Raw genomic sequence first — 10,402 nt, 5'->3', positions numbered from 1 at the left:
CTGGCTATTAGCTTTTGGATCTGGCTCAATTGTACATTGATCCAGGGAAAAAAAAATGCACGGTGAAAAATACTCATAGCTTTCAACTGTACAAACAGAAAGAAAGAGCACCAAATCTTTGCCTTTCACGTTGTTTTAAATAGTAGTGGCAACCAATCACATTGACCTGAATCATCACACAACAGGGGATGTGCCAGAAAAGGTCGAAAGAAAAGGGTTTGGGAGTGGCTTTGAGAGGTCCCACTGAGATCTGGCAACTAAATTTTCAAGTGAAATATTACTGGTAAATTTTTTTCAAGAGAAATATTACTGGTAAATTGTAATTAGCATGGAGATTCTTTATCAAATTAGAATTTTGCACCTTAAACTTCAGTAGTTTTTATCCAATGCTTCCAGCTCTCAAACTTACTTATAAGGCCCCATGCAGGCAAGGATATTATAAGACTGCTGGACAGAGTTTTTTTTCCCCTGCCACGATAGAAGCAATAGTTGAAATCAGTACGGGCTTTAGAGATAGTTCTCCATTCTGTAGGAAACAGACACGTTTCTGGTTAAACAGTTACTACTTGGCAGAGCCCTTCCTCCATAGTTTTGACACAAACAGAATGGTTTGGGGTTTTTATCTCTTTACAGCTGTCATGATGAAAGGGAACATATCTCTGACTACCTGTTTGCTTTGTGTTATTTTCACTTTGAAAGTACATGTTAAAGATAATATTGTAGAAAGAGAAATGGAAACACTGTAAGGATCAAGCTCAGCCATAAATCCTCAAGGTCACCTTGAATATAATTTATTTGGTATAAGCCAAAATCATTAAAGGAAAACATAATAAACAATAATATAAAGGCAAAGTGTCACACTGACTGAACAGTCTTGGGAAAAAAAAAGAAAAATATGTGGTAAGAAGATGTAAAATTTAGAAGCAGTGCTTAAATATGCTATTTAAATGTCAATAACATATTTAAGCTTAAATATATTATTTAACTTAAAGTGTTACTGAAATGAGACCAAGGTCAGGATAATCAAGACAGGGTTCCTGTGATTACAAAAGAGTATTTTGCAGTAAAGAGATACAGAATGTACAACATCCAATATTGCATGAACTGAATAAATTTTATCTAGATGAGGATTTCATACTTAAACAGAAATACAGCAATTAATCAGTTCAAAATACATAGTAGAGGGGTGGCATGCAATACTGGTGCTAGTAGGAAGGGTATGAAACAGAAATACTCAGATGGCAGAAGGAGAGAAGCTGGAATCATCACCTTTGGACTGAGTTATGGGACAGCTGCAAGTAATATGAGCTCTTAGTTCTCATAGATCACTAAAGGAGTGCAGTTTATACTTCTGATAGTACATCAGTAAAGAAATCCAAGCAATGAATCTGCTTTCAAGTTGAGTTTTGTGGCTGGGATATGATAAGTGAGTCAAGGCCTGAAAGGTCTGGAGTTAGCAATCCATAAAGGAGCTGATTGCACCAGTGTGCAGCCTACCAGGTCCTGTGAGCAAGAGACTTACACCCTAGAAATACCAGTGAAGAATTATATTTACTTCTAATTTTCTCCTAAGATGAATAGCAATTGACTAACATTGGTTATCTGAAAAAACTTCAGATTGTCCACATTTATTTCATCCTTTAGGAATATAAGCTACTAATTCTGTGAATATTGAAGGCAATAAGGCCTGTTTTCTGCAGAGTTTCTTCCTGGTTGGCTATTATTTACCTAAATTATATTTTTTGTTATGGCTGCATATGCTTAACATCTTCTACTGCAGAACATTTTGACAGCAAAGAGCAGGTTGCCATGCTCAGAAGTGGAAATTTGTAAAAATTTGCTGGCTGAATAGGAAGTTGTTTAATGTTGGGTCCTAAATGTTCTGTTCCTTGTGTCCCCTGTCTGGTTATCTATTTCTATGAAATTTCTGTGAACCATATTATCTCTCAAACTCCACTGAAGCCGGATGATGCTTTCAAGGTTATGCTGCTTTCAAGGTTGGAACTTGGGACAGAGAGAGACAGAGATTGCATAAACCTTGTTTTCCTGTAGCCTAGCAGGCTAGAATTGGATGGCATCCTGTCTGAATGCTGAAGGGAACAGGACCCTTTTTTATCTGCAAGCAATCTCCAAGTCCAGAAATACAAACAAACAAACAACAAAACAAACAAAATAATAGGAAAACTGTAATCCCCATCTCATATAATGTATAAAGAATGGGGGATTGTGTCTGTTTGTCTGTTGATAGTGGCAGAGAAGATTCTTACGAGCTCCTGTAATTACTTTAGGTTCATTATTACTTCACTGGGAGTTTTGTATATAAGGAAAAGCAGGCTTTGCAGAACTGTTACAGTTGTTTGTGTGGATTGGGTTCTTCCTCCACCTTGAGTAGTCCAGGGAATGCTTATCCTGCCATGTGGTAAAGATCATGTTTTTTCCTGAATTTCTCTCTAGTTAATGAGGACACCTGAAAGAAAATGCTCGTTCCCTATATTACAGTTTTCTTAGTAAAAAATTTTGGAAAAGAGATACAAGTTAACCAGACAAAAATAAGAAACCTAATTTTTAGTGAATTTACCCTTTATTCCTGTTTTTTTGGTTTTTTTTTTTTTTTTTTTTTCCCTGGCAAGTTACCCTAGTCCCAAGATGCACTGGACTGATTTATAAGGGTTTGCAACAGTGACTTAATTTCAGTTTTGCAAAATATGCTAAGTTTCATCATTGAGAGGCAGATAAAGTCACAGACAGGTCAAAACAAACAAAAAAACCCCCCCTAATATTAATGTCTATTAAATCTTATATTAACTAACATCATCCTATCTTATACTATCTTAAAAACATATTCCACTGTCTTATTTTGCACTTTTAAAAGTTTAGTTTTGAAACATCTTTTTTTCCCCTCCTAAAGTATCAGCTGTCCTTGTGAATTGCTGTTTTTACTGGTGTTCTATGGTAAATATTTTAGACACGATACTTGGGTGCAATTTGTCACAGATACTTTCAATGCTCTGTAATTTCTGATGGTGGGGCCTGAGCACAGAGTTATTTTTCATGAATAAAACATAAGCAGTATTTTATAACTGATGTGTTTCTGATATATTTCACAGCTACAAGTAGCTGTCAGTGTTGCAACACTCCACAGTCTTCTGCTGTGTATACTTTATAGCTGCTCTTTGTTCATCACATGTGCACAAACCTTAAATTCTGCATTAGTTGACAAATGAATAAGATGATTGCATTTGGTAAGAAGATGGGTTTTATCCATTCCTCTACAACTCTGATGCTGTATAAGAAATGTGTCATGCTTGCTGCAATACATGCTTCCTATACCTTCTGGGGAAAATGACCCCTACTTCTCCTGTTTACATATTTTCACCTTTGTTTTTGAAAAAACACTAGCTGAACATTGATGAGGAGAAACTAAAACTGACAACAGTCCAGATATCTAGACAAAGAATAAATCTTTGGATTGACTGGGTGAATGTCCTTGTGATTACACTTTTACTGCTTTTGAATAGCTTCTTTCAGAACAAGGTTTTTATAAATTACATGCAGAACCATTTGTCTTTACCTTAGAGGAGCGGCACTGGGTGGCAGATGTGGCCACCTTCAGCCATGCATAGATCTGAGGCTCATCTAATTTACTTGTGAACTGTGCTGCAGTTTCTGATGGAGCAAAGTACAAAAAAGGATATTCTATCTTTATTATTTCTAATGCATGACTTGTCTAGCTCTATTCAAACTGGCTTTCTGCAGAGCTAAACCTATTACTGAGAAGCCTTTAAAATTGTGTAGCTCCTCAGGGGAAGACTTCAACCACCAATGGAATATTTGGCCTTTAAACATTCAAAGTTATTTAAGTTTTAAAAAGAATATGTTTTTAACACATATTTGCAAAAAATAATGACGTATGTATGAGTTACATAAACCTCTGAGAAGATCTAGTTTCATGTGGTTGGAAACTTGTGTGAGTGATGATGACTCACTTCACTAACAACAAAATCAGTATGTCACAATGCAATAGAAATACATGAGTTCGCTTTTTTTTTTTAAATTTAAGTTGATCAGCACCAAGAAAATCCACTTTTACTTAAAAAGTTCCCATAGTGTTCTTCTAAAACACCTTCGGAGAAATCTGGTATCGAGTTCTCCCTATTTCATTTAGGAATCTCCCACCTGCTGTAAGGCTCAAAAGTCAATGTGTGCAACCTTCTGCACAGTTTATTCTATTATTTATATAAAAGATATTGATTATGGCATCGGTCTTACAGATACATGAAGTACTTTTCTGAGCCACAAAATATGAGAAATGGTACCTGTAACATATAAGTAAGAGATAACAGAGGGTGCAGCATCAGGAGCAAAAATGTGAACAGATAACATTGAGGAAAATATTTCACATACAGCCTAAAGCCTGTTCCTGGCATTTTAGCTTAAGTGTTCCTTATTGTATGCATTGCAGCAGTAAATATCATGTTTATAGTAGCATATGTCAAAACATCTTTGATAGCCTGCCTATTGTAGCAAAATGATAAGCTACTTGGTCAACTGTTAAAATCACATTGTATTAGCCTGCCAGCTATGGAATTTTGGGAATGCTGTTCAAAACACGACCAATGTAATGGTTTTGTCATTGTGGTCAAGTCTAGCCCCACAGCCTCTTCTGCAAGTTTGCCAAGTGAAGGCACCAGAAGATGCGAGTTTTTATTTCTTGGAAAATAGATAGAGGCAACCAGTTCACAGAGGTTACTTACATATCTAGAGGTTTAGCTTTCCAGCAATTACAACTTTTACTTATTACTCACTGGACCAGTGAGTCAGAAGCTTTGTAAGGGATTTAGAAATTTGTGTCCTAGAAATGGAACACCCTGAATTCCCTTGCCTCTTAACAGGGTCTTCCACATAATGGCGATGGTAATTTTTTGTTCTTGCCCAGTCAGGTAGTCTTTAGCTTTAATACTCCATTTAAAAAACAAAAGCTCTTTTTTTTCCCCACGCCCATCTCTTAAAGGTTTTATATTGGAAAATATTTTTTATTTTAAAAAACTGCATACATTTTGTGAAGGCAAATGAAAATAAATCTGTTTTAAGCAACTGTTCAGCTAAAGTTTAGAGTATAAAGTTCATTTTATTTCTTTAGAAAAATGCTTTGATAATAATTTTTAGTTGGGATATTTACAGTGCCAAAGTGCTATCAGAGACAGTATTCATGTTTCTGTTGTAATATGCTCTGCAATATTTTAATGGAATACATATAGAAGAGATGGAACTAGAAATTAATATTTTAACATATCATGACCATCAAAATAATTTGACATGGAAAAGATGAGCACCTCCTACCCCTCCTTCTTCACTGGTCTTGTTGTCTGCAGAGCTGTTCTTCTCACACATTCTCACTCCCCTGTTCCCTGGTGGCAATTACTGTTGTAGTGTGTTCATTAAGTTCATTTAATTCCTCCTCCATTTTGTGTAAAATGGTTATGCCCTCCTCAGTTTTCCCACCACAGCCCTGGCAGTTCTATTGTCAATTTGTTAGGTTATATAATTCCTCCTCCCCTTTTTCCCCTCATATATATGCCTTTTTCTCCTCCCTGGGCCAAGTCAATCACCCCCCCCCCCCCCCCCCCACTCCACCTAGCATTCCAGAAGCTTCTCCTCTTTGGGGGTTGTGGTTGGCTGTGGTCCCAGGACCCCTCCCGTACCTGGTACCTATTGGGCTCTCCACTATGTCATTTGTGTTAAGTTCATCCCCTCTTCTCCCCCTATTGGTCTTCTGTAAACCCCTGCCGGGTCCACCCCTTCCCTTTTTAACCCTTAAACACCCTTTGTTCTTGGTCATTCGCTGATACATCATGGGCTTTTCAATGAACCAAGTTTAGCCCCCCCGGCGAGTGTCCAGCTCCTTCCTTCTCGTCGTTTAGCAGCGATCCAGTCTGCAACCAGCACAGCCCGAGGCTTACGACACCGAGGGGTGCTGGCAGACCATGCAGCAAGGTGTCAGCCTTAACCTCAGCTAGCTGGACTCTTTCTTTGCTCTATAAGGCTGAATACACGCTGCTGCAAATTACATCTGCACAATAACTTTATTTTTTCTTCTCACGGAAGCAATACTATCATTATTGATTGTCCAACAGCAGGTTGTACTGGAGTTGCCTGGCATGGGCTCTGGCAAACCTGGGGAAAACCTTGTCAGCTTCTCACAGAAGCCACCCCTGTAGCCTCTCCCACTACCAAAACCTTGCCACGCTAACCCAATACAGCCTAGATGGACCTTTTACAAAATGTGCCTTGCTAGAGAATAATGTCCTTAGTCAGTACACAGTGACAGAGTATTCATTCCTGTAATACCCAACATCATTTAGTTATTTTTAAAGGAAGCAGAGAATTCCATTCCAGCAAAGAACAATGCCGTTTCTAAACATGATAATACCATGTTAAACTATCCATGCATTTTTCTATTGGGTGATACAGGAGAAAGCTTTAGCTGCTGTATGGGGCAGTGGAGATTTGAAGAATACACACTTTAGTTTCTTAAAAATTAGATTTCATAATCTTTTTCCAGTGAATCATGCTTATTTCAATATGTACATAATGCTCTCAGATCATTATGTACATTATGATTCTAGATAGAGTGTTATTCATTCATAATTGATTTCTTGTCTGTTGCTATGGCTTTCAAAAATTAACCACTACATCTTTCTTCCTTTTTTGAGTTGTAGACACCACAAATAATATGAATTTGTTGCTAAATAGATTAGCAATTTTCCATTTTATCTTGCAGCTATGAGCCTTACAGAGCTTTGGTTAACCTTAAGTGTTAAGTGCCTTAGCAAAGGATCCAGTAACAGGATTACAAACCTGCAGCTTAAGGTTTGGCACCTCAGATGATGCAACAATCATTAAGAATAAGTAGATCTAACTGTGCACTTCATTTCTAGATGTTTAGTATGTTGTGTGCCCCATAATCTTTTAACAACCAGTTTCCCATGGGTATACATATCCTAAAGAGTGTCACCATAACTGGGAATCTAAAATAATCAGAAATAATTTTATGCCAGTTGTGAATGGAAAAACAGCTGTATAACATTTGTATGAAGTGTGAGGAAGGTTTTAGCCATGGTAAAAATTCCCCTTTCACTATGCAAGTAATTCAGTTAATCACTAACTTGTTTGAAATTAGAACCAGAGTTGTAATACAGGTAACCTGAACATTCAAAGTAAAATGTACATTTATGCTTGTGTATAAGGCAAACAGCAGAGTGGATGACATGAATTGGCCTAGATTAGATCATGAGAAAATAAACCTTAGAGTGACCATATTTAAAATATATATAACTAGTGATTATATATATATATATTATACTGAGGTGGTTTGGAAAGTGCAGGGAAAACTAGATGCTTGAAGGACAGATTTTATGAATTGAGGAGTTCACAGCTTATTTTGAAAGTGTGAAGATTTCACTGATGTAACACAGTCACTGAAATCTGTGTTTCTGAGAATGTTTATGTGCAAAATAGTGTTGTTTGGACATTTCTGTTAGCAAGCGTGAAGAGCAAGAAGATTTTATCTCTCAATTTAAACATATGGAAAAAGCTGGCTTACATTTTTCCAGTCTGCTGATTTGATTTTCATTCATGTAATTTCATGCCCTGTGAGAAGAATAATGTTCTTCAGACAGGAAATGCCAGGATAAGGATAGGTGGACTCTGGTGGGCAAGGATATCTAGCCAATAACCAGTTACCTTAAAAAACAAGGACAAGAAGCAAGAGGAGCATTAAACATTGGTACAGCAACACTGAGGAAGAGGAGATAGCAAGGCAATAAGAAATACAGGGGTCCTCTGGACACTGACTGATGCCCACTGAAGGAACCTCTGAAGCATGGCCTTGAAGAGGTTCAACCAGAAATTTGTTGCTGAAAGAACAAAGAAAGCAAAAAACAAGATTATCACAGAGCTCATGGGGAGGTGCGAGCTTCTAATGGAACATTTGAAAGGGCTTCAGAAATTCTCTAAAACTTAATAAAGCAGGTTGAAGGAATGAATAAAGTTTATTATATCACATATCAAAAAGGGGCCAAATACAGGGAAAGGAAGAGATTGTGAAGAACCAGAGAGGAATGAGTGGAAAAATAGGAGAGGAGAATAAAATGAACCTGTCCAGAGTGAAATGAGCTGCTGGCCAGTACAGTTCCCTGGCTAAACCTTTGGGCTTGATTACCACAGCACAGCTTATCATGCAATTGAACCATTGATTCCATGTGGATGTGTCTGATAAATAGTGAACTGCTGGCTGGGATGAACATTCAGGGTGCTGACACATTTACACAGGTCAAAGGGAGCCGCAGTTCCAGTGGAGAGTGACTGGAGACATGGGTCAGCTGGCAGAGGGGCCCATTTGTGGGTCTGAACAGCACAGCTGGAGCAGCCAGTGAGTTGAGTAAGAAGACCGTGAGCTTGGCACTGTAGGGACCATAGACCTGGAACAACTGGCAGCAAGTCTTCAAGCAAGTACTAGCCTGGTTAGCTGGCAGTTAAGGCATAATCAGGCTACCAGTTTTGTTTATGTTAATGCTTTTGGTGTAAATATGTGGGTGTGCAGGGGCCAGCGAAACCACTGCTGTCTCCTTGGGTTGCTCTGTGCTGCCAGACACACGTCCGTGCACTTTTGGGATACCTGCCTAGCTAAACTTCTGGACCCGGGAAGACCACAGCAGCATACTCAGCAGCAGGAAAATGCCCTGGGGTCTTGCAGCCCACCAGACTTAGCTTACCCCAACAGCCAGCTCCATGTCCTTATAGCTGTGTTGCTGTTATATTGTTGTTATCTTATTTCCAGAGTCCCATACCTTCTGAGTGGTTTTCTCACAAGCAGCTCTTCACAGCAGTGCTGCCCCTGCTTCCTCATCAGGGCTCCTCCAAGGCTCTCCTCAGCCAGCCAAGCCCACCCCCTTTTATCCGTTATCTTCATTAGCCACAGCTGCCACCCAATTAAGGACATCACAGCTGCAGCTCATCAAGAACAATCAGGGTTTATCAGGGCAAGGCCTATAAGATATTCAAGTACTATATCTGTGTATCTCTCTTGGCTGTGCACAAACATAAGAGCTGCAGGTTGGCAGATGCATTTGTCTATAAGGAGAAGTCAGTATGTCAGTAATTTGTGGCCTTGGGTGGAGGGATAGAATGTAAGAGAATGGTGCAGAAGGTAATCTCACACCTAAGGAGTTGCAGCTGTGCCAATCATCAAAGATTAGGAACAGCCCTGCCCTTAACAGGCCACAGCTGTGTCCAATAAGGAGACGAGGGCTACAAAAGAGTGGGTTAGCTGGTGGTGAAGGGAGTTGGATTTTGTTGGCTGTGCTGTGGAGAAGGGGGTTCTGTGAGATACCCATGAGAAATCAGCCAGAAGGTATTGAAAATTTACAGTAAGGTGACAACAACAGGTGACCCTGATGTGATCCTATGGTGATTGGGTAGAGAACTGTAGAGAGACCAGTAAGGAGGCAGTCCTGTGGTGGCTGGGTAAAAAGGACTTAAATATTAAGTAATGTGATTCAGGAAGATGACTGTAGACCTAAGAGAAATAAGATGGTGGAGTTGGGCAGACCAAGAGCTGGAGAGCCTAAAAATCCAGATGAGCTATACCAGGCAGACCTGGGAGCCTTGAAGTTGGGACACTGTATGAGATACCACCCCTAAGAAGAAGCATGCTGGAAATGAGTAGCAGATGCTACACACTTTGCTTATTTGCTGTATTGGGGCAAACCTCATGCTCCCTGCCAAGGTATGGCTGCAGTCCAGAGGGGACCCAGGACAGTGCCAGGTTCCCCCTGAATGGCAGAGTGTGCAGCAGGACACAATGGGAAAGTTGTTGCTACACAAGCAGACAATATATAAGAGAAGCCTTCTAAAATTGTATAGTGGCCATCTCCACAGTAATCGTGTGCGATTGGGGATTGGCTGTAGGGCGAGGTGCAGCTGGAGATGGAGCCCAGTGTAGCACTGAGAGCAGCAGGGGAGGCTGTCTGGTCCAGACCTGACAGATTTTGACACCTGGAGTACAGGTGAGCCCCTGGGGACACAATGGGAAATAACATATTAAGTGAAGAACAGATTGTTTCATCTACATGGAAAACAGAGCAGGGCAAGAGAGGCTTGCAGCGGCCAACTAACACAACAAAAGAACTGTAAAAGGAAGAAGAGAATTATTAAAACAGCAGTTGGAGTTGGGGACAGAGTAGCTCTCTCATTCAGTATGGTATATTTTTTTGCTGATAAAACATGTGCATTTTGTTTGTGAATTACAATTAATAATCTTCGATTAGGCGTAAGTATAAAAGTTTATATTCCACAAGCAGAAGTACATCTGACAGATACTGGATCAATGTTGTTCAAGTTG

This window comes from Zonotrichia albicollis, chromosome 1 (genome assembly GCF_047830755.1).
Source record: "Zonotrichia albicollis isolate bZonAlb1 chromosome 1, bZonAlb1.hap1, whole genome shotgun sequence".
Classification (NCBI taxonomy): Eukaryota; Metazoa; Chordata; class Aves; order Passeriformes; family Passerellidae; genus Zonotrichia; species Zonotrichia albicollis.
This window is presented reverse-complemented; position numbering follows the sequence as displayed.